At 40.2% G+C, this 25501-nt stretch overlaps 1 protein-coding gene across 2 annotated transcripts in view; it reads right to left on the reverse strand.

Moving 5' to 3' along the window:
• The window catches only part of LOC131278462 (uncharacterized), a 48746-nt gene that overhangs the window by 21373 nt on the left and 1872 nt on the right, over positions 1-25501 (reverse strand). The gene's annotated exons all lie outside the window — the stretch shown is intronic.

The raw sequence follows: 25501 nt of genomic DNA on the forward strand, positions 1-25501 counted from the left end.
ATAAATGAATGTAATTGTCTTCCAATATAACTGTATTTATTAAAACAGGCAGTGGGCAAGATTTGGCCCAGGAGCTATAGTTTGCCAACCCAGGGTTTAGGCAAGAGATGATGGAAATTTGTACCAGGGAGATGGCAGAGGAGATAAAAGTATTTTAGAAATGGGAAACAGACTTGGCCCAGTGGTTAGGGCGTCCATCTACCACATGGGAGGTCCGCAGTTCAAACCCTGGGCCTCCTTGACCCGTGTGGAGCTGGCCCATGCACAGTGCTGATGCACGCAAGGAGTGCCGCGCCACGCAGGGGTGTCCCCCGCGTAGGGGAGCCCCACGCGCAAGGAGTGCACCCGTAAGGAGAGCCGTCCAGCGCGAAAGAAAGCGCAGCCTGCCCAGGAATGGCACCGCCCACACTTCCCGTGCAGCTGACAACAGAAGCGGACAAAGAAACAAGACGCAGCAAATTGACACAGAGAACAGACAACCGGGGGAGGGGGGGATTTAAATAAATAAATCTTAAAAAAAAAAAAGTATTTTAGAAACATTTAAAAGATAAAATATTTAGGACCTGGAGGTAAATATGGGAAAAGTAAGGGAGAGGGACATGTGAAGGAACTCATTCATTCCACAATATTTAAGAAGGGCTTATTGTATGGGCAAGCACTTGCTAGCGTTGGGGATACAACCAGTAGCTAAAACAAAGTTTCCTGCCCTTGTGCAACTTTCATTTTAATGGGGGCACAGAAGTGCTAAGAATATTAAGGTGGCCACAGAGTGGCAAGAGTGGAATATACTGTCTTAGAAAGGGTGATCAGGGAAGGCTTTCTTAATGAAGAAATACGTGTTCATTCCTTTTCATATCCTGGCCATTCTCCCCTTCTTGAAACCCCATACTTAATGTCTGTGATTCTACTCTGTTGGTTCTTCTCCTAACTCTTTGGCCACTTATCTCAGACTTTCTTGAGGGCTCTCTACTCCTTTCTTGACTCCTGGTGCTAAGCCACACTCTTCTAACTGACAATTCCATTTACTTCCCTGATTTAAACTACAATCTAAACATGGACCTTTCTGTTCAACCTTAGTCCTGCATAACAAAACACTTACTGGATATTCCCAACCAAATTGCCCTCAAATACTGTAAAGGTAAAGAATTAAATTTTTTTCTTGTCTTCCCAAATTTCCATTACTGGGAAATCACAGTCTACTCATGCTGTACCAACCAGAGACCAAGATCTCAAGCAAGATTCCTCCTTTCCCTTCCCTCCACGTCCAATCAAACATCAAGTCCATCCACTTCTCACTTTCCATTACTGCTGCCCTCATCTGCATATCAGAGCCCTTGCTGGAACTCCTGCAATAATCACTATTAGCATTATTTAATTTTTAAAATAATGCATTTACATTTCAAAATTGAAAAAGCATAAAAGGGACTAATTTATAGTAAAAAGTCTTTCTCTACCCCTGTCCTCTAGCTCCCCAATTTCTCTTTCCAGAGGAAACCAATATTATTAGCTTTTTTTTTTAATGTCTCTTTCCCGGGATATTTTACACAAATATGTGTACATATTCTAGCTCTCTTTTTTTCACACAAACAGTAGCATAATGTACAGTGTTCTGCATTCTGCATTTTTTCATGTAATTTATCTTTAAGATTTTTTTTCAGTACATATAAGGTTTTCTCATTCCCAAATTACCAATGAAGAGTATTCTTTTATAAAATGTAACATGATTTATTTAACCAAGCCCATTTGTTTGCAATAATTTATTATTATAAACAATGCTATAATTAATAACCTTGTATTCCATTTTGCAACCTTGTTTGTAAAAGAAATGCCTGGAAGTAGATTTGCTGGGCCATTTGTAATTTTGATAGATACAATGTTTTTTTGTTCTTGTTCATGGTTTTTATTTTTAATCATTAATCAGTTATACACAAAGATCCTGTAATTCTAGAAAATATGTTGCTTCTTGAACACTCAGTTTTAGCATTATCCATTGACTTCTCATTATGATGTATATTTGGCTTTCTTTCCTATTCTCTGCCCCATTACGCAAAGGCATTCTTTCAATTCCTCAATCTTTCCAATATAGTTATGTCATAATTATGGTTGGATTGACATTCAGCATTTACATTATTGGGATTATGTAAAAACTATTAGCAAAGGAGCCAGGCAGTTAACTTTTATTACTTTCCCTTTCTTATTACTTTTTTTAGACTTTTTTGAGAAGTTGTATAGCAGTTTGATATAGTTATGAATTCCAAAAATAGATATTGGATTATGTTTGTAAACTGGTCTGTATCTGGGCATGATTAAATTATGATTAGGGCTTTGATTGGGCCATGTCAGTAGGGTGTTGAGTCCCCACCCCTTGGTGGGTGGGAACTCACAGATAAAAGACATGGCAAAAGAAGAGAGTTGAAGATTTTGATGTTGGAGTTTTGATTTGGAGTTTGATGCTGGAGTCTTGAGCTGGAGCCCTGGGAAGTAAGCACACAGAGGAAAGAGAAGCAAGCCCCAGGAAGAGAGGACCTGATCCAGGACGAAGAACACAGAGGAAAAGAGATGGCTCCTTAGACATAGCAGAAACCCCAAAGAGATAGAGCCATTAGTCTGATAGCCTACAGCTGACCTTGTGGAGAAAGGCAAAGCCTAGAGAGCCCTCATAGACCAAAGCTGACCTTGTGGAGAGAACAGAGGACCTGAGCCTGGAGAGAAGCAAGACCTGGGAAGAGATGAACCCAGGTAAGCCTGAACTCTCACAGACATTGGCAGCCATCTTGCTCCAACACATGGAAATAGACTTTGGTGAGGGAGTAACTTATGCTTTATGGCCTGGTATCTGTGAGCTCCTCCCCCAAATAAATACCCTTTACAAAAGCCAACAGATTTCTCATATTTTGCATCAGCACCCCTTTGGCTAACTAATTCAAGTTGTGAGCTTACAAAATAATCATGCATAATGTGCAGAATTCTCATACATCACCCCTCCACCAACACCTTACATAGTTGTGGAATATTTGTTACAGATTATTAAAGAACATAATCATACACTTACCACTAACTATGGTCCATATTGTACACCTGGTATATTTTTTCTGTATACCCACTATTATTAACACTATATATTAGTATTGTACATTTGTTACAGTTCATGAGAGAACACTCTCATATTTCTCCTGTTAACCACAGTCCATCTTCCACCATGTGGTGGAACCACATGGTTCTCTGTGTCATACAGTCCCATGCCTTGTACAGTGTACACTTGATGGTTCTCACTTTCATCACAAAGTTGTGCAGTCAGCCTCCAGTAATCCTTTGAATGTTTTCCTTAGTCCATAGGAAAAAATCCCATACCCCCCCCATTATTGACCCTTAGCATTAATATAGTATCTCCTTTGACAATGATGCAAGAATATTACTATAATGCTGTTAACTATAGTCCATAAATTACATGAATTATATTTTTCCCATCCATCACTATATTCTTACTGCCTTGTAATAGTGGCGTACAGTTATTCCAGTTCACAGGAGAAAATTCTTATATTTGTACATTCTTGTATTTTATTATTTTCATAGCTTAGTTTTTTTAAAAGATTTATTTTCCCCCTTTCACTTCCCCCTCCCCTTTCCCCCACCCTGTTTTTACTGTCTATGTCCATTCGTCATGTGATCTTCTGTATCTTTTTCTCTTTCTGTCTTCTCTTCTCATTTTTTCTCCTCTAGGATTCACCAGGATTCAATCCTGGGGACCTCTGAGGTTCCCTGTCAGCTGTGCCATCTCAGTTCCTGCTTTCTGCTGTACTTCACCTTGACTCTCCCCTTTGTCTCTCTTTTTTGCATAATCATCTTGCTGTGTGACTCACTTGCTCAGGCACTGGCTCACCATGTGGGCACTTGGCTCACCACACGGGAACTGGCTTGCCATGCAGGTACTCTCACAGGCACTCAGCTCACCACGCAGGCCCTCGGCTCACCACGCAGGCACTTGCACAGGCACTTGGCTCACTGGGTGGGCACTCAGCTCACTGCATGGACACTCGGCTCACCATGTGGGCACTCACATGGGAACTAGGCTCACTGCATGAGCTTTCACGCAGGCACTCAGCTTGCCACGTGGGCACTTGGCTCACCACACAGTCACAGGCTCGCCATGCAGGCAAGTTTTTTCTTCTTTTTTACAAGGAGGCCCCAGGGATTGAACCCAGGCCCTCCCATATGGTAGGCAGAAGGAAGCCCTATCACTTGAGCCACATACCCCCCCTTGTATTTGTACTTTTAACCACAATTCTCACCAACCCCAGGTTCACTGTTATTCAGTCCCTAGATTATAGTCTAGCTTTCAAATGACATTTACATCCATTATAAACCAGCCGTGTTACTTACACTCACTATAATGTGTTACTATCAACTCTATCCATTTCTGCACCTTAACAGTCAAGCTAAATGAACATTTTATTTATTTATTTATTTATATTATTATTTTTAATTACATTAAAAAATATATATGAGGTCCCATTCAACCCCACCGCCCCCGCCCCCCACTCCCCCCACAGCAACACTCTCTCCCATCATCGTGATACATCCATTGCACCTGGTAAGTTCATCTCTGAGCATCACTGCACCCCATAGTCAATGGTCCACATCATAGCCCAGACTCTCTCACGTTCTAAATGAACATTTTAAATTCATTAAGCATCAGTACCCCTCTCAGTCCTCATCTTATCTCCTAGTAACCTATAGTCTAGGTTTTAACTCTATGAGTTTATTCTTCATATTTAGTTCATTTTAGTGATACCATACAATATTTGTCCTTTTGTGTCTGGCTTATTTCACTTAGCATAATGTCATCAAGGTTTATCCATGTTATCATATGGTCCCAGTTTCATTTCTTCTTACAGCAGCACAGTATTCCATTGTACGTATATACCACATTTTGTTCCTTCACTTGTATTAGTCACCCAAAGGGGTGCTGATGCAAAGTACCAGAAATCTGTTGGCATTTATAAAGGGTACTTATTTGGGGGTAGAAGCTTACAGTCACAAGACCATAAATCATAAGTTACTTCCACCACCAAAGTCTATTGCCACGTGTTGGAGCAAGAAGGCTGCTGGTCTCTGCGAGGGTTCAGCCTTCCTCTTCCTCTTAAGGCCCCATGGTCCTAGTTCCTTCCATTCTCAGTTGTAGGTTGGAGGGCTCATCTCTCTCCTGGGGCTCGTTTCTTTCTGGGCTCAGCTGCTCCGCTTGCTTCAGCTGTGAACTATTAGACAAATGGCTCGTTTCTCTTCTTTGGGCCTCTGCCCTGTCTATTAGAGCTTTCTCTCTTTCTTCACATATCTGCTTCTGTGTGTGTTTATTTCCCAGGTTTCAGCTCAAAACTCCAACTCCCTCTTCTGCCATGTTGTTTTCTCTGTGAGTCCCCATCTCTTAGTCCTACTGACATGGCAATTCAAAGCCTTAATCATAATTTAATCAAGTAAAAGTGAAACATCTGAATCTAATAAAACCTAATGTGCCCAGGGGAACAGACTAATTTACAAACATAACCCAGTATCTATTTTTGGAATTCATAAATAATACCAAACTTCTGCACCATTTATCAGTTAATGGACACTTAGATTGTTTCCATCTTTTGGCAATTGTGAATAATGCTGCTCTGAACATCAGTGTGAAATCACCTGTTTTCAGTTCTCCTGGATATATTCCTAGTAAAGGGATTGCCAGACCATATAGCTGTTCTATATTTAGCTTCCTGAGGAACCTCCAAACACTCTTCCACAGATGGTGCACCATTCTACATTCCCACCAACATTGAATAAGTGTTCCTATTTCCTCACACTTCTCCAGCATTTATTGTTTTGTTTGTTTTGTTTTAAATAATGGCCATTCTATAAGGTGTGGGATGATATCTCATTGTTGTTTTGATTTGTATTTCCCTAATAATAGTGGTATTGAACATTTTTTTCACGTGCTTTTTTGCCATTTGTATTTCCTCTTGGGAGAAATGTCTAAGTCTTTTGCCTATATTTTAATAGGTTTGCTTACTCTTTTATTGTTGAGTTGTATGATCTCTTTATATAGCATAGAATTCAAACTCTTATTGGGTATGTGTTTTCCAAATATTTTCTCCCATTGAGTGGGTCGCCTTTTCATTTATTTGATGATATCCTTTGAAACACAAAAGTATTTTAAGTTTGAGGTCCCATTTTTCCATGTTTTTTTTTCATTGTTCTTGCTTTTGCTGTAAGGATTAGGAATGCAACACTAACCACCAGGTCTTGAAGATGTTTTCTATATTTTCTTCTAGACGCTGTATGGTTCTAGCTTTTATATTTAGGTCTTTGATCCATTTGAGTTAATTTTTGTATAAGGTGTGAGATAGGGGTCCTCTTTATTTGGCTATGGATATCCAGTTCTCCCAGCATCATTTGTTGAATAGACTATTCTTACTCAGCTGGGTGGGTTTGAAAGGATGTCAAAAATCACTTGACCGTAGACATAAGGGTCTGTTTCTGAACCATTCATTTGGTTCTGTTAGTCTATGTGTCTATCTTTATAATAGTACCATGCTGTTTTTACCATTGTAGCTAGATAAAATGATTTAATATCTGGAAGTGAGAGTCCTCCAACTTCGTTCTTCCTTTTTAAGATGTTTCTGGCTATCTGGGGCCCTTGCCCTTCCAAATAAATTTGGTAATTTGGTTTTCCATTCCTTTAAAAAATGCTACTGGAATTTTTATTGGGATGGCATTGACTCTGTATATCAATTTGGATAGAATTGGCATCTTAATGATATTCAGTCTTCACAGTCATGAACATATAATATTCCTCCATTTATTTAGGTCTTCTTTGATTTCTTTTAGCAATGCACTGTAGTTTTCTAAATACAAGTGCTCTACATCTTTGGTTAAGTTTATTCCTAAATATTTTATTCTTTTTGTCACTATTGTAAATGGAATTTTTTTTCCTGATCTCCTCCTCAGATTCTCCATTATTAGTGTATAGAAACAGACTGATTTTTGCATATTAATCTTGTATCTTGCCAATCTGCTGAATTCACTTACTAGCTCTAATAACTCTGTTGTAAACTTTTTTGGAATTTTCTAGGTATAGGATCAAATCATCTATGAATAGCAAAAGTTTTACTTCTACTGTTGCAATCTGGATGCCTGTTATTTATTTTTTCTTGCCTGACTGTTCTAGCCAGAACTTCTATCACTCTATTGAGCAACTATGGTGACAGTGGGCATCCTTGTCTTGTTCCAAATCTCAACAGGAAAGCTTTCAGTCTTTCCCATTGAATACAATGTTAGTTATGGGTTTTTCATATATGCTCTTTATCGTGTTGAGAAAGTTTCCTTTGATTCCTAATTTTTGGAGTGTTTTTATCAAGAAAGGATGCTAGATTTTGTCAAATGCCCTTTCTGTATCAATTGAGATGATCATGTGATTTTTTCTTCTTTGATTTATTAATGTGGTGTAATTATGCTAATTTTCTTGTGTTGTCTGCCCTTGCATGACTGGAATAAAACCCACTTGATCATGTTGAATAATCCTTTTAATGTGTTGTTGGATTCTGTTAGTATTTTTTTTTTATTGACTTTGTAATAATATTACATCAAAAATATATATGTGAGGTCCCATTCAACCCCGCTACCCCACCCCCCCTCTCCCCCCCCAACAACACTCGTTCCCATCATCATGACACATCCATTGGATTTGGTAAGTACATCTTTGGGCACCTCTGCACCTCATAGTCAATGGTCCACATTATGGCCCATACTCTCCTCCATTCCATCCAGTGGGCCCTGTGAGGATTTACAATGTCCGGTGATTGCCTCTGAAGCACCATCCAGGGCAGCTCCATGTCCCAAAGACACCTCCACCTCTCATCTCTTCCTGCCTTTCCCCATACCCATCGTCCACCATGTCCACTTTTCTCAATCCAATACCACCTCTTCTATGTGGACATTGGATTGGTTGTGTCCATTGCACCTCTATGTCAAGAGGAGGCTCAAATTCCACATGGATGCTGGATGCAATCCTCCCATTTTCAGTTGTAATCACTCTAGGCTCCATGGTGTGGTGATTGTCCTTCTTCAACTCCATCTTAGCTGAGTGTGGAAAGTCCAATAAATCAGATTGTAGGTGCTGGAGTCTTTTGAGGTTCAGGACCTGGCTATCACATTGTCAGTCCAGAGATTCAAATCCCCTAAATATATCTTAAATCCCAACGTTAACTGCACCTCCAGCACATTAGCATGAAAGTCTTATGAAGGGAGATCCCATCTGAGTCCAGATTCATCACACATAAACACCATTTCCAAAGAGGGGCCATCTGCCCTGGTATTTAACCCCATCGGCCATGGCCATAACTCTCATGGGTCTCTTTAGCCTTCAAAGGAACCAATATCTGGGGGTTGTATCTGCTTTATCTGTCTCTCTGACTCTGCTCAGTTGTGCATGAGGGCAATCCTTCTGCCAACCTCCAGACTCTTTTTTAGAAACTCGTAGCCATATAAACTCATTTCTCCTTTCCATTTCCCCCTTACTTTAGGTCAAACAGCATTTTACAGTCATGTTATTTTATGTAGACATGGATATTCTGCTGATCCGCATTGAACCTTCCGTATAAGGTCCTTTTCCAGTTGCATCATCAGTTGGTATTTGATAGTGGTCCCTCGTTGCCAGGGAGGCTCATCCCCGGGTGTCATGTCCCACGCTGGAGGGAAGGCATTGCATTTACATGCTGAGTTTGGCTTCGAGACTGGCCACATTTGAGTAACATGAAGGCTGACAGGAGGAAATTCCCAGGCACAATGTTGCTCTAGGCCTTGTTCTTATTTTAGGTTTATCAGCTCACAAGCATAGTCATTAGCATCAGGGGCTCACTGTTGAACCCTCACTCCCTCCAGGTCCCCGCCGCTGTACCTGGGAGACTGTCGCTGCTCCCCTAGGGACCGCGGCAGAGCACCACTGGCCAGGAACCCAGTACCCCTCCTGCTGTGGTTTTTAATTGTTGCCATTATGAGTATATCCAATCATTACCATGCCCCCTGGACATATGTTCTGTACAGCTCCCTGTCAGCCATATATCACCTGTCATTGGTATCCCATACCAGTATCCCTCCATTGCCATTGTTGAAACACTCTGTGGTCCAGAACTCCCCGAAATTTGAAGCCCAATATAATGTCATGGTCCCTTACTAGGGAATGGTATATAGCGATGGGTTTAAAGGATGGATAAAGAACTTGGATAAAGTTAGATAAAGAATTTAGATAAAGAATGTTGACTTGAAAAAATTCCACATCCTATCCTTTCCCCCCCCCCCCTAATTATTCAGCATTTCTTCACAGGAGTCCTAGACCACAGCAATGCATATATATAATATACAGCACTCCCATACATCCACCACAAAACCTTTTTCCTTCCACAGCGATACTCTTACACCCTTTTCACATCATATTTACTTAAGGTGATGTACAGAGTCTGAGATATTAGCTTTCTAACAAGGTAATATCTGTGCTTACATTATGGTGCATACTTTAGGATACACAGTTCTTTACATTTTTAGTTATCCTATGTTTTACATTATGGTTTACATTATCAGTCTGTCATCTCCTATATGTTATGGTGTAATATTACATGTTTTATATCCATCCTTGTGTACTCTCAAAAAACTCCTCTCTTGCCCCCCTTTTACTTTGGTTCCACACATTTAACGTCCATTTTCCCTTCCACCTTGGTGCCCACAGTGACAGCCAACCTTCGTTTCCTGAGGAGCCACTTCCAGAAATAGATGGAATAGTGTTCAGGGCCTAACTTGCTCAACTGCCCCAATGCCCTGGGAGCCACCCTTTCTCTCGAGGGATACAGTTCCCTCTATTTGGTGGCATTAGTCCTCCCCAGGATGTGGGTCCACCCCCACTCTCACTACTTGGGATTTTACCCCATGGTGTCACCCACTCTGGCAGAATGAGCATTTAGGCATTCCCCAGGAGCCCGTCCTGCATCAGACCCTCCCCTCCGAGCATTCTAAACAGGTAACCCTCTTTATTATATTTTGATATGATTTTCTTGGCATTTTACTCTCCACCACCTCCTGACCCTCTCCTGTGTTCGTATGCTCCCCCTCCCTCCCCCCACTTTTGGGCAACGTTACCCAACCATCCCTCCCCAGCCACCCTCAAACCCGTAAAGCCCCAACCAAAGGCAACCCCTTGCCCCCATTTTATCTCTTCTTTGTGTTCATACTTACCACCATCTCATCTTAAATTCCCCCCCTGCAGACATCGGCTCATATCCTTCCTCCACCCTCCGATTTCCTGTAAGCCTATCGTTCAGTCTCTTGCTATCTAGGGCAGCTTGTTTATTTCATATCATTGAGGTCATGTAGTATTTGTCCTTCAATGTCTGGGTTGCTTCACTCAACATAAGGTTCTCAAGATTCATCCATGTTATCACATGTGTTTGTAGTGTGTTTGTTCTTACAGCCGAGTAGTAGTCCATTGTGTGTATATACCACATTTTATTGATCCACTCATCTGTTGATGGGCATTTGGGTTGATTCCAACTTTTGGCAATAGTGAACAATGCTGCTATGAACATTGGTGTACATATATCGGTTTGTGTCCTTGTTTTCAGTTCTGCTGGGTATATACCCAGCAGTGGTATTGCTGGGTCATATGGCAAATCTATGGCTAGTTTTTTGAGAAACCGCCATACTGTCCTCCAGAATGGTTGGATCCTTCCGCATTCCCACCAGCAGTGGATGAGTGTTCCCCTTCCTTCACATCCTCTCCAGCACTTGTATTCTTCTGTTTTTTTCATAGCTGCCAATCTTATGGGTGTAAGATGGTATCTCATTGTAGTTTTGATTTGCATTTCCCTGATAGCTAGAGATTTGGAACATTTTTTCATGTGCTTTCTTGCCATTTGTATTTCTTCTTCGGAGAAGTGTCTGTTTAAGTCTTTTTCCCATTTTTTAAATGGGTTGTTTATCTTTTTATTTTCAAGATATAGGAGTTCTTTATATATGCAAGTTATAAGTTTCTTATCAGATATATGATTGCCAAATATTTTCTCCCACTGTGTGCGCTCCCTTTTTACTTTCTTGACAAACTCCTTTGAGGTGCAGAAAGCTTTAATTTTGAGGAAGTCCCATTTATCTATTAGTTCTTTTGCTGCTCGTGCTTTTGGTGAGATATTCATAAATCCATTTCCTATTACAAGGTCCTGTAGATGTTTCCCTACACTGCTTTCTAAGGTTTTAATGGTCTTGGCTCTTATATTTAGGTCTTTGATCCATCTTGAGTTGATCTTTGTATAAGGTGTGAGATGGTAACCTTCTTTCATTCTTCTACATATGGCTATCCAGTTCTCCAGACACCATTTGTTGAATAGGCCACTCTCTCCCAATTGAGAGGGTTTGGTGGCTTTATCGAATATTATGTGGCTGTATATGTGAGGTTCTATATCAGAGCTTTCAATTTGATTCCATTGGTCTATGTGTCTCTCCTTATGCCAATACCATGCTGTTTTCACCACCGTAGCTTTATAGTATGTTCTGAAGTCAGGTAGTGTGATTCCTCCAATTTCGTTTTTCTTTTTCAGTATGTCTTTGGCTATTCGGGGTCTCTTTCCTTTCCAAATAAATTTCATAGTTAGTTTTTCTAGTTCCTTAAAGAAGGCTGCGTTGATTTTTATTGGGATTGCATTGAATGTGTAGATCAGTTTTGGTAGGATAGACATCTTAATAATGTTCAGTCTTCCTATCCATGAACAAGGAATAGTCTTCCATTTATTTAGGTCTTCTTTGATTTCCTTGAACAATCTTGTATAATTCTTGTTGTATAAGTTCTTTACCTCTTTAGTTAAATTTATTCCTAAGTATTTGATTTTTTTATTTACTATTGTGAATGGTATTTGTTTCTTGATTTCCTCCTGATCTTGCTCATTATTGGTGTACAGAAATGCTACTGATTTTTGCGCATTGATCTTATATCCTGCGACTTTACTAAACTCATTTATGAGTTCTAGAATCTTCGTTGTAGATCTCTCAGGGTTTTCTATGTATAGGATCATGTCATCTGCAAATAATGAAATTTTGACTTCTTCCTTTCCAATTTGAATGCCTTTTATTTCTGGTTCTTGCCTCAGTGCTCGTGCAAGTACTTCTAAGACAATATTAAATAGAAGCGGAGACAGTGGGCATCCTTGTCTTGTTCCTGAGTTTAGAGGGAAGGAGTCTAGGATTTCTCCATTGTAAACAATATTGGCTTTAGGTTTTTCATATATACTCTTTATCATGTTCAAAAAATTCCCTTGTATTCCAATCTTTTGGAGTGTTTTTATCAAGAACGGGTGCTGTATTTTGTCAAATGCTTTTTCTGCATCAATAGATATAATCATGTGATTTTTTTCCTTCAATCTGTTTATATGGTGTATTGCGTTGATTGATTTTCTTATGTTGAACCATCCTTGCATACCTGGGATGAATCCCACTTGGTCGTGGTGTATAATACGTTTAATGTGTTGTTGAATACGATTAGCAAGTATTTTGTTAAGTATTTTTGCGTCTAGGTTCATTAGAGAAATTGGTCTGTAATTTTCCTTTCTTGTGATGTCTTTGTTTGGCTTTGGTACTAGGGTAATGTTGGCATCATAGAAGGAATTGGGTAATGTTCTTTCCATTTCAATGTTTTGGAATAGTTTCAGCAGGATTGGTGTCAGTTCTTTCCGGAATGTTTTGTAGAATTCACCTGTGAAGCCATCTGGCCCTGGGCTCTTCTTAGTTGGGAGATTTTTGATAACCAATTCTATCTCTCTGCTTGTGATTGGTTTGTTAAGATCATCAATTTCTTCTTTCGTCAATATGGGCTGCTTATGTGTTTCTAGGAATTTGTCCATTTCCTCTAGATTGTCATTTTTGTTGGAATATAGTTTTTCAAAATATCCTCTTATGATAGTCTTTATTTCTGTGGGGTCAGTGGTGATATCGCCTTTCTCATTTCTTATTTTGTGTATTTGCATCTTCTCTCTCTTTTTCTTTGTTAGTGTTGCTAAAGGTTTGTCAATTTTGTTAATCTTCTCAAAAAACCAGCTCTTGGTCTTGTTTATCTGTTCAAGTGCTTTCTTATTTTCTATTTCATTTAGTTCTGCTCTTATCTTTGTTATTTCCTTCCTTCTTCTTCCTGTTGGGCTTTGTTGTTGTTTTTCTAATTCCTTCAAATGTGCAGTTAGTTCTTCAATTTTTGCTCTTCTTTTTTGATATATGAATTTATGGCTATAAACTTCCCTCTCAGTACTGCTTTTGCTGCATCCCATAAATTTTGGTATGTTGTGTTATCATTATCATTTGTTTCAAGGTAGTCATTGATTTCTTTTGAGATTTCCTCTTTGACCCACTGTTTTTCTAAGAGTGTGCTGTTTAATTTCCAAATCGTGGTGTGAAATCTGGGCTTCTGTCCCTTGCAAATCTCCAGCTTGACTCCACTGTGGTCAGAGATAATGTTTTGTATGATTTCAATCTTTCTGAATTCGTTCAGCCTTTCTTTGTGGCCTAGCATATGATCTATCTTGGAGAATGATCCATGTGCGCTTGAGAAAAATGTATATCCTGCTGTGTTTGGGTGTAGCGATCTATATATGTCTATTAGATCGAGCTCCTCTAATATACTATTCAGATGTTTTGTTTCTTTGGTGATTCTCTTTTGAGATGTTCTGTCCAGAGTTGATAGTGGTGTATTAAAATCCCCCACTATAAGTGTAGATGTATCTATTCTTTCACTTAGTTTTTCCAGCGTTTGCCTGACGTATTTAGAGGCACCCTTGTTAGGGGCATAGATATTTATGATTGTTCGATCTTCTTGACAGATTTTCCCTTTCACTAAAATGTAGTATCCTTCTTTGTCTCTCACAATTGTTTCACATTTAAAGTCTATTTTGTCTGATATTAATATAGCTACTCCTGCCTTTTTTTGGTTATTGTTAGCTTGTATGATTGTTTTCCAGCCATTCACTTTCAATCTCCATGCGTCTCTGGGTCTAAGATGTGTCTCTTGTAGACAGCATATGGATGGGTCATATTTCCTTATCCAATGTCCCAGTCTGAATCTTTTGATAGGTGAGTTTAATCCGTTGACATTCAGTGTTATTACTATCAAGGAATTATTTGTGTTAGCCATATTTTGATTGGATTTGTGTTTGTCATATTTTGTTTGTATATATTTTTTTGTCTTTTTTGTTGTTGTTGTTGGTCTTATACTCTCCTCCAACTTTGCCTTTCCTGTTTTTTCCTTTCTTCCTGCAGAACTCCCTTTAGAATTTCTTGAAGGGGAGGTTTCTTGTTGGTATACTCTTTCAGTTTCTGTTTGTCTGTGAATATTTTGAACTCTCCTTCATGTTTGAATGCTAGTTTAGCTGGATAGAGTATTCTTGGTTGGAAGTTTTTTTCCTTTAGTACCTTGACTATATCATACCACTGTCTTCTTGCCTCCATGGTTTCAGAAGAGAAATCAGCACTTAATCTAATTGAGCTTCCCTTGTATGTGATGGTTTTCTTTTCTCTTGCTGCTTTTAGGATTTTCTCTTTGTCTTGAGCTTTGGATAATTTGATAAGTATATGTCTTGGGGTGGGCCTGTTGGGGTTTATGACTTGTGGAGTGCGCTGTGCTTCTTGGATATGTACATCTGTCTCTTTCAGTAGATTTGGGAAGTTTTCAGCCATTATTTCCTGCAACACTCCTTCTGACCCCTTTCCCTTCTCTTCACCTTCTGGAATGCCTATAATACGTATGTTTGAGCGTTTTGCATTGTCATTCAGGTCCCTAAATCCTAATTGGATTTTTTCTATCTTCTTATTGACCCCTTCTACTATCTGTTTGATTTCTGATGTACTGTCTTCCACATCACTAATTCTCTGCTCTGTCTCTTCTAGTCTGCTGATATTTGCTGCAAGTGTATTTTTGATTTCTTGAACTGTGGTGTTCATTCCCATCATATCTGTTATGTTTTTGCATATGTCTGCAATTTCCCCTCCAAGTGATGTCTTCATGTTGTTAACCTCTTTCATTACTGCATCAAATTTGTCGGTGATAAATGTTCTGAGTTCTTTCAGTGCTTGTGCCAAGTTTTGCTCCCCTTCGTGATTATTGGTTTGTTGACTGGATTCAATCATGTTTTCCTGATTATTGGTTTGGTTTGTAGATTTTTGTTGCTTTCTGGTCATCTCTTTATTTTGACGAATTTAATCAGTTCCTTAGCTTCTTTGTCTGCTTTTGGAGGTTAATTAGTTGTTATTTTTGCATAGGTGTTATATCTTCTCTTTGTCACTTTTTTCTTCTTATTCAAGTTACTTGTTGTTGGTTAAGTTCACTTTAGAAGAAAGTATTAGTGTTGGGGAAAGGCAATTGTGTCAGCAAGGGAAAAGTGTAAAGTAGTATTAGTAATGTATGTTAACAAAGCAAGAATATGAGATCTGGGAGGATGGAGGTTAGATTCATGTAGATTGTACAGAGTTATAGCTGTAGGTAGAGTACCTTTTATGAAGTAGATGACTGAATATGGGCGGAATATGGTATGAACTACAAAGCTATTGTTTTCATGAGAGAGGGAAAAAGAAAAGAAAGGTAATAGTTTCAAGAGTGGATAACAGACAGAAAACAGAGCAAAGGTATTAGAAATTAAGAGTTAGACACTTTGTGGATCAAAGAATGGGAGGTGGGGGTTGGAATATAGTAGAGACAGTAGATGATAGTGGATATCAAGATGCAGGGGAAGGGGGATAGTGTAGGTAACCTAAATCAGTTCACACAGAAATGAGGCAGTGGAGGATGGGAAAACCCAGCAAATGTGAGGTGTTCCCTGTAGCACCTATTGTGTACTTGAATTAAAATAAAATAAGTGGAAAATGAGGGACAAGAGGGAAAGAGAAAACTGAAAAAAAAAACTAATTATAATAAAGAAAAAAAGAAAGACAAGAAGAAAGGAAGAAAGAAAAAGAGGATAAGCAAACGGTGGGGAACAGATAGGGGGAAGAGTGATACAGGTATACACGTGTCACATTTGCAACACTATCTAAAACAACAACCAAAAAAACCCCTAAATAACTGTATATATAAAAAAAAAAAGGACTTTGGGGGACACGCTAGGAGAAAAGACTAGGGGATAATGCAATATTAGCAATCAGGGCATCAAAAAGAGTAAAAAATAAGATAAAGTGAAAATAAAAACAAAACAATATGAACCAATATAGATAAAACACAAACGTTAAGGTCCAAAGCACTCAAGGATCCCAGGTAGACCCCAGAGCGTGATGGATTCAGGGGTGGAAAGTCTGAGACACTGAAGACTCAAGAGGTGTGAGTCTGGGGTGTGGACCGCCAGAGTCCAGGGGACCCAGACCTGGGAACCTCAAATCTGGTCCACGGAAAGCTTAGGAGCCCCGCAGTGCAACACAGCCCTCAGGGATCCCCGTAGCTGGGTGCCAGCCCCGTGGGGGAAGCCAGATCCGCGAATTCTAAATTGAATGTCTAATCCCTGAAATTCACCTACTCCTCAGGGTATCAGCCTTTGGACAGCTCGCTCCCTGTGCTCCCATGCAACGGCCACTTGAGGGCGCCTCTACACCACGGCCCGTTCAATGACCCAGATCCCAAGCCCCACCGGGTGGGGTGGGCTTCAGCTGGAAACGCGGAAAACAGACTCTAAGATCCGAAATCCCAAACTTCGCAAAATATTCCCCAATCAGCTTCCAGACGTGTCCTCCTCCCTCACTGCACCCTACAACAGTCTCCCAATTGTGTCCCCTTATTGCTCAAAATCCAATTCCGTTGCAGATCGGCAGCCAGACCTGTGGGGATGGGGCTCCAGGCGGAAGCGCTTCCCCCCCTGTCCGGCGACTAAAACGTCCCCCGCTTCACAAGAAAACACCGTCTGTCTCCCCAAATCAATCCGCCAAGGAGTCTTGTCCCAACAATCCCCCACCAGCCAGCACAGTATCCGCGAATTTCTCAGCACCGCAAAGCCTCCAGGTAAAGGAAAAAAAAACAAAAACCCTGGCCGCCGCGGCTCCGGAGCTGCAAGAGCGCCCGCTACCGCGGCTCCGCCCACCCAAGGAGGGAACTTCCCGCGCCCCGCTGGGATCTCCGTTTATATATTATAGACGTATCCTCTCTGTTACCTTCCCACTGAATTGACGTCCAGACACCTTCCAACCAGCAAAAATCCCCGAAACAGCGCGGTCCTAAAGAGCCTTCAACGCTGCCCAGCCGCCCCCTGCAGAGACACTACCAGGCAAGCTCACGCAGCCACCATCTTGCCAGTCTCCCCACTGTTAGTATTTTGATGAGGATTTGGATCCATTTTCATTAGGGAAATGCTCTGTAATTTTATTTTTTCATAGTATCTTTATCTGGTTTTGCTATTAGGGTTATATTGGCTTCATAGAATGAGTTTGGTACTGTTCCTTCCTGTTCAATTTTTTGGAAGAGTTTGAGTAAGATTGGTATTAAATCTCCTTTGAATGCTTGGTAAAATTCATCTGTGAGGCCATCTGGTCCTGGGCTTTTTGTTTTGGGAATCTTTTATGACTGTTAATCTCTTTGCTCATGATTGGTGTGTTGAGATCTTTTCTAGGGTCAGTGTAGGTTGTATGTTCTCAGGAATTTTTCCATTTTATCTACATTGTTTAGTTTGTTGGCATATTGTTTTTGATAGTATTTCCAATTTCATTCCATTATGATCAGAGAAAGTGCTTTATGTAATTACAGCCTTTTAAGATGTACTGACATCTGCTTTGTTACCCAATATATGGTCTATTCTGGAGGAAGACCTGTGAGTATTTGAGAGGAATATATATCCTGATGTTTTGGGTGCAATGTTCTATCTATGTCTAATAGGTTTAGTGTGCTTATCAAATTATTCAAGCTGTTTCTTTTTTGATACATTGCCCAGATGATCTACACTAATAATAAGAGTGGTAGATGGAAGTCTCCAACTATTATTGTAGAGACTCTCTTTCCCCTTTTAGTTTTGCTAATGTTTGCCTCATGTATTTTGGGGCATCTTGGTTAGGTGCATATACATTTATGATTATTTCCTCCTGGAGAATTACCCTTTATTAGTATATAATAACCTTCTTTGTCTCTAACAAGAGCTTTGCTTTAAAGTCTATTTCATCTGATATAAGTATAGTTACCCTAGCTTTTTTTTTTATTACTGCATGTGTGTAGTATCTTTCCAACCTTTTGCTTTCAATCTATTTGTTCCCTTGAGTCTAAGGTGAGTTTCTTTCAGACAGCATATAAATTACTTATATTTTCTTATCCAATATGCCAGTCTGCATCTTTTGAATGGGGAGTTTAATCCATTAGCATTCAATGCTATTACTGTAAAAGCAGTTCTTAATTCACCTATTTTGATCTTTGGGTTTTTTCTGTCATATCTTGTTTTCACCACTCTTTTTGAAATTTTAGTTACTTTTAGTGTAAAATCTTCACTTCTAGACTCTCCTCCAAACCTCTCTCTCCTGTCTTTTCTTTTCAGGCTGTCATACTCCCTTCATTATTTCCTGCAAAGCCTGTCTCTTCATTACAAACTATCTCAGTTTCTGTTTATCTGTGAATATTTTAAATTCACCCTCATTTTTGAAAGACAGTCTTGCCAGATACAAGAGTCTTGGCTGGCAGTTATTCTCTTTCAATATCTTAAATATATTATACCACTGCCTTCTTGCCCCCATGGTTTCTGATGAGAAATCAACATTTAATCTTATTGGGCATCCCAGGTATGTGACAAATTGTTTTTCTCTTGCTGCTCTCAGGATTTTCTCTTTATCTTTGACATTTGACATTCTGATTAGTATGTGATCTCTTTGGATTTATTCAGATAGGAGTATGTTGTCCTTCTGAATATCTATTTCTTTCAATAGAGCTGGGAAATTTTTTACCATTATTTTCTCTATTTCATCTGCCCCTTTTCTCCTTTTCTTCTTCTATGATACCCAATGCATATGTTTCCTTGTCCTTTGCTGCCATTTTGTTCTGAGACCCTGTTCAATTTTTTCCACTCTTTTATCTGTTCTTTTGTATGTTTGCTTTTAGAGGCCCTGTCTTCAAGTTCACTGATTCTTTCTTCTGCCTATTCAAATATGCTGTTATGTCTCCAGTGTATTTTTTTAAAAGATTTATTTATTCCTCCCCACTCCCTTGTTGTTTTTCACTTGCCATGTCTGCTTGTCTTCCTTGTTCCTTTAGGAGGCACTGGGAGCTAAACCTGGGACCTTTGATGTGGGAGGGAGATGCCTAATTCTTTGAGCCTCCTCTGCTCCCTACTTTTGTTGTGTCTCTCAATGTTTTTCCTCCCCACATCACCTTGTTCTGCCAGCTTGCCATGCCTGTCTATCACATCACCCTGCTGTCTTCTTTTGGAGGAACTGGGAAACTCTGCTCCCTGCTTTGTTGTGTCTCTCATTGTGTTTTTTCTTTGTGAGTCTCTTGTTGTGTCAGCTTGCCATGCCTGCCTGTCATGCCAGCTCACTGTCTTCTTTAGGAGGCACCAGCATCCAAACCAGTGACCTCCCATGTGACTAGGAGCCCAGTTGTTTAAGTCACATTCGCTTCCCTGCAGTGTATTTTTTATTTCATTTATTATGCCCTCCGTTTCTGTAGAATCTGCTATTTTTATATGTATGCCTTCTTTGTGCTCACTCATTGTCTTCTTTTTTTTTTTTTTTTTTTAAAGATTTATTTATTTATTTAATTTCCCCCCCTCCCCTGGTTGTCTGTTCTTGGTGTCTATTTGCTGCGTCTTGTTTCTTTGTCCGCTTCTGTTGTCGTCAGCGGCATGGGAAGTGTGGGCGGCGCCATTCCTGGGCAGGCTTCACTTTCTTTTCACGCTGGGCAGCTCTCCTCACGGGCGCACTTCTTGCGCGTGGGGCTCCCCCACGTGGGGGACACCCTTGCGTGGCATGGCACTCCTTGTGCGCATCAGCACTGCACATGGCCAGCTCCACACGGGTCAAGGAGGCCTGGGGTTTGAACCGCGGGCCTCCCATGTGGTAGACGGACGCCCTAACCACTGGGCCAAAGTCCGTTTCCCTCATTGTCTTCTTGATGTCCTTAATCTCTTTAGCCATCTCATTAAATATATTATGAAGACTTGTTTGAATATCTGTGGTTAGTTGTCTCAACTTCTTTATGTTATCTAGAGGCTTAGTTTTTTCCTTGGCTGGGCCATATCTTCCCATTTCTTAGTATGGATTGTAATTTTTTGTTGGTGTCTCAGCATATGCTTTACTAGATGTATTTATTCTTGGCCCCTTTTCTCTCTTTAGTCTAGGGCTTTCTATTTGATTACCTTTGTGCTATAGCCCCTCTTTGATACTTGGTTCAACTTAATTTGGAACTTTATAGTGACTTGTGTTAGCCCATCTGAATTTTTGGAGGGTCTTTTTCCATCTGTTTCTTGCCCTTTGTCCCTTGCTGGTTGCAGAACAGGAGCCAAGGATGCATTTTTTAGTATAATCCAGGGAGGCTGAAGCTGCCCATGTGGCCCCAGGAATCACTGAAGCTTCTCCCACCATTCTAACCTGCCAGGGGTAGGGGTGGAGCCACAGTTGTGTTCAGTAATCCAAGCCATGTAGTTGGCCTGAGGGACAGATGAAGCTCCATTTCCTGTAATCCCCTTCCTTGGGTATGGGTGGAGCCGCAGGTGTGGGCAGTAAACTAGGTCATGTGGCATCAAACTGACAGCAGTTGCCCAGACAGACAGATGGACTGGCCCCCTTCCTCCCCTGCCAGGGGTAGGAATGGAGCCTCCAGTAAGCCTAACAATCTAGTCTGTGCAGGCCAAAAGTGACTGCCATTGTCCAGAGAGGGTGAGGGTGCACTGTCCCTCCTCCTGCTCTGTCAGGGATGGGGATTGAAACACAGATGTGACCAAAAATCTACTTCATGTGGGCCAAAAGTGGCTGCAGTTGACCAGAGAGGTTGAGGGAGCACTGACCCTTTTGCCCTGCCAGGGGCAAGGGTAGAACTACAGGAATGCCTAACACTCTAGTCTGTGTGGGCCAAAAGCATCTGTATTGCCTGGAGAGGTTGATGTAGGTCTCCCTAGCTTCCTCCCTGCTGGAGAAGGGCTGGGGCCTAGGCTAGGGCTACAATCTGAGCTGGGTAGAAAGAAGCTGGTCCCTACCATCACTGTGATTTTCAATCAGCCCTGCTTCCCCTCATGTGGGGTGGGGTTAAAATGGAGGCTACTGGCCTCTTTCTGACTTGGACAGGTTCAAACTTTAGCTGTTCTTAGGACTGGACTTTATCTAGCTGAATTTACTAATCAGTAGCTGAAATTGGTGCTTGACTGTCTCTTCCTCCACTTTTTTGGGAAATGAAGCTTCCAGGGAATAGCTCCCAAGGTAACTTGAGCTGTCAGGTAGAGATGGGCTCTGGCCTCTGTGGCATAGAGTGCCCTACTCGCGTATCTTCACTGCAGATGGCTGGTCTCCTCCTTCCTTTCTTCCAAGGATGTTGCAGGATGCTCTTATCTACTCGGCCCCCAAACAGGTGATTTATGTAGCTCTGATTACTAACTGCACTGTATGATGAGCTGACTCTTGGAACTCCTTACTCTGCCACCATCTTGCCTCATCCTTCTTTCTCATTACTTTTCCTTTCTCATACATTGATAATTGTTTCATTTGCTTAGTTTTCCATATAATTATCACTAATTCAGTCCCAAACTCACTTTTTGCTTTTTGTCTAAATCTCTCTCAAAATGTTCATTTTCATGGACAAGTTCCTTTCAGAACCTTTGACTTCCTAGTCTGATTGGTTATCCTCTAAGCATCACAACTGTCATCTTGGAGATTCCCTCCATCTCTCTCTCTCTCTCTCCTATGTGAAAGCTCCTCTATATCAGTCTTCTTCTTTCTTGGTTTATTGGAGCATGTCCTCCAGTAACTAACTGTCTGAGAAACAGTGCATGAGAGGGTTTATTGATTTTGGAAATTCTTTTTCTGAAAATGCCTTTACCTTCCCATCTGATGTATAACTTGGCTGGGAATAGAATTTTAGGTTGAAAATAACTTTTATTCAGACATTTGAAAGCATTTCTCTATTGCCTTCTTACTTCTAGTGCTGTTTTTGAGAAGTCCAAAGTCATTTTCATTCCTTATCTTTTGTTTGTGACCTGTTCTTCTCTCTTGAACCTTTCCTTTGCACTCAGGGTTCTGTTACCTTCAGAATGTGCCTGTGATGGCTTGGCGCCATATACCCCAGAAAACATGCTCCTAAACTTAATCCATTCCTATGGGTGTGAACCCTTGTCAATAGGACCTTTTGATCAGGTTACTTCCGTTTAGGTGTGGCATAGGACCGAAAAGTCAAAGACCAAGGATTACCAGCAACGAGCCCTAGAATGCCACAGTCTTCTAGGAGAAAGCACTGCTTTAATGATATCTTGATTCTGGACTTATCCTAGCCTCAAAACCATAAGCCAATAAATTTCTGTTGTTTAAGTCAGCCCCAATGCATGATATTAGTTTTAGTAGCCATTAATGAAAACATTGCCTTAGTGTTAAGTCTATTTCATCCACTATAATGAACATTTGGTGAGCCATTTCAGTCCAGAAACATGTCTTTCAAATGTGGGAAATTTTCTTAAATTCTTTCTTTCATGAGTTCCATCCCTCAACTGACCTCTTGAACACTCATCACAAGTGTTATTTGTTTAATATATGACTTTCCCTCACTAGACAGTAAGTGCATGAAGGCACAAACCATACCTCTCTAGTTTAGTGCTCAGAACAGTGCCAAGCACATAATAGGGAGGGCATAATAAATTCTGAATGAATGAAATGACACATAAGTAGAAGTAAATTCTTGAAGGACTTAAAGGACAGATGTTTTTGCATATACTTTTTCTGGAACTTTTATTATGCTGATGTTAGACCTTCTGAATAGTCCTCTAATTTTATTTTCCCTACTGTTTTCATCCCTTTGTCTTTTGTTCTACTTTCTGGGAGATTTCTTCATCTTTATCTTCCAACTCTTCCACTGCATTTTTCATTTCTGGTAATACATTTAAAATTTCCAAGTGCTCTTTTTTCTTTCTAAAGGATCCCTTTAAAAAAATACTTCCTTGTTATTATTTCATGGCTACAATATTTTACCTTTCTATAGATATGTTTGCTTTTAAAAAAGTTTCATTCTCCTTGCAGTCAGTTTCCTCCAGGTTGCTTTTCTTCCTACTTTATTTTTTACCTCTACACTTTATGTTAAAGGCTTTCCTCAGATGCCTGATATTCCTTGATTGTTTACTCATCTATATTTAAGGATGGAATTTAAAAGGTGATTGGGCAGTTCTACTCCTAGGTATATACCCTAAAGAACTGAAAACAGGTACTCAAAAACAGATACTTGTATGCTAATGTTCATAGTAGCATTATTGACAAAAGGCAAAAGGTAAAAACAACTTTAATGTCCATCAACAGGTGAATGGATCAACTGTAGTATACCATACAGAGGAATATTATTCAGCCATAAAAAAGACTGAAGTTCTGTTACAAACTACAACATGGATTAACATTGAAAACAATATGCTAAGTAAAATAAGGCAGACACAAAAGAACAGATGTATTTCATTTTCATAAAATATCTAAAATAGGTAAATTCATAGAAACAGAAAGTATATTAGAGTTTACCAAAGATTAGGGAGAAGGAGGAATGAAGAGTTAATAGTTTAATCGATAGTTTCTGTTTTAGGTGATGAAAAAACTTTAGAAAGATAGTGGTGATGGTTGTACAACATTATGAATGTAATTAATGCCACTCTAAACTGTATACTTAAAATGGCTAAAATAGGAAATTTTATGTTACATCTATTTTACTGCACACATACAAAAGCTGATTGGAAGTTGTACTAGTTTGAGTCATTTTTGGACCCCAGAAAATCCTGTTTTTATGTGAACCCATTCTTGTGCCTGTAAACCCATTGTAGACAGGAACTTTTTATGAGATTCAATTAAGGGACCTTTTGACAAAATCAAATTTGATTAGATCATTTTGACTGAGGGCCTTTAATTAGATTACAGGATAAAAAAAATTAGATTGCAGGACCCAGGGAAGGTCTTTTTTTTTTTTTATTTAAAGATTTCTTTTATATATTTCTCTCCCCTTCCCCCTGCCCCAGTTGTCTGTTCTCTGTGTTCATTTGCTGTGTGTTATTCTTTTTGTCTGCTTCTGTTGTTGTCAGTGGCATGGGAATTTGTGTCTCTTTTTGTTGCATCATCTTGCTGTGTCAACTCTCCGTGTGTGTGGCGCCATTCCTGGGCAGGCTGCACTTTCTTTCACGCTGGGCAGCTCTCCTTATGGGGCGCACTCATTGCGTGTGAGGCTCCCCTATGCGGGGGACAACCCTGCGTGGCAGGGCATTCCTTGCGCGCATCAGCACGGTGCATTGGCCAGCTCCACACCGGTCAAGGAGGCCCGGGGTTTGAACCACGGACCTCCCATGTGGTAGATGGATGCCCTAACCACTGGGCCAAATTCGCTTCCCTAGGGCAGGTCTTAATCCTCTAACTGGAGTCCTTTATAAAGAGAGAACTAAAAAGCTGCAAACAGCGATAAAGCTGCAGACAGAGAGAAGGAACTCAGGAGCTGAGAGAGGAAGCCAGGAAAGAGAAAAGCCTGACTGAGCAGCCAGAAGCAGAACTAGCAACAAGGTCTAGAGGAAAGGGGAGAGAAGTACTCCTTTCTGCTAGACTAGATTTTATTCTTTTTTGGGTTTGCTAAGTGCTTAACCACTAGACTATGTGCTTCCAAAATCTGGATACTGCTGCCTTCTTTCCCAATCTCCCCTGCTTTTAGGTTTATACATCAATTTTTAAAAATCCCTATATTGTGGTTTCAGTAATTTTGAAGGGGGAGCAAAAGGAATCCCTATATTAAGTCTGACATTTTTACTAGGGAGTTCAACAGCTTCTTAAGTCTCCTTATTGGAGCGCCATCTTTCACAATACTGACATACTGAGTTTTATAAAGCTGATTTGCTACTCCCTTGCTCAAATTCTTTAATCATTCTCAAAACTTACATGATCAAATCAAAGCTCCTTAGTATGTCATGCAAGGTCCTTCAAGAACTGGCTCATACCTACCTGCTATTCATTCATTCACTACTTTTTGAGCCCTATTATATGTCAGGTACTGTGCTGAGCATGGACATAGGATCATGGTTCCAGCCCTTATGGAATTTACATTCTTGTGAGGGAAGACTAGACATTACCAAATAGTAAACCTGTGATGAATAATGAAACAAGGCAGTGCAGTGGCTGTGAAATCCACTTAGTTTGCAAGGATATCTTAGTTTACCAGGCTGCTATCACAAGTATCATACAACAGATTGGCATAAACATCCGGAATTTACTGTCTCACAGTTTTGAAGGCTAGAAGGCTTGCTTCCTCCCAAGTTGGTGGCATTCTAGTGCTGGCTGATAGCAATTTTTGGCA

The sequence above is a fragment of the Dasypus novemcinctus genome, chromosome 1 (genome assembly GCF_030445035.2).
Source record: "Dasypus novemcinctus isolate mDasNov1 chromosome 1, mDasNov1.1.hap2, whole genome shotgun sequence".
NCBI lineage: Eukaryota > Metazoa > Chordata > Mammalia > Cingulata > Dasypodidae > Dasypus > Dasypus novemcinctus.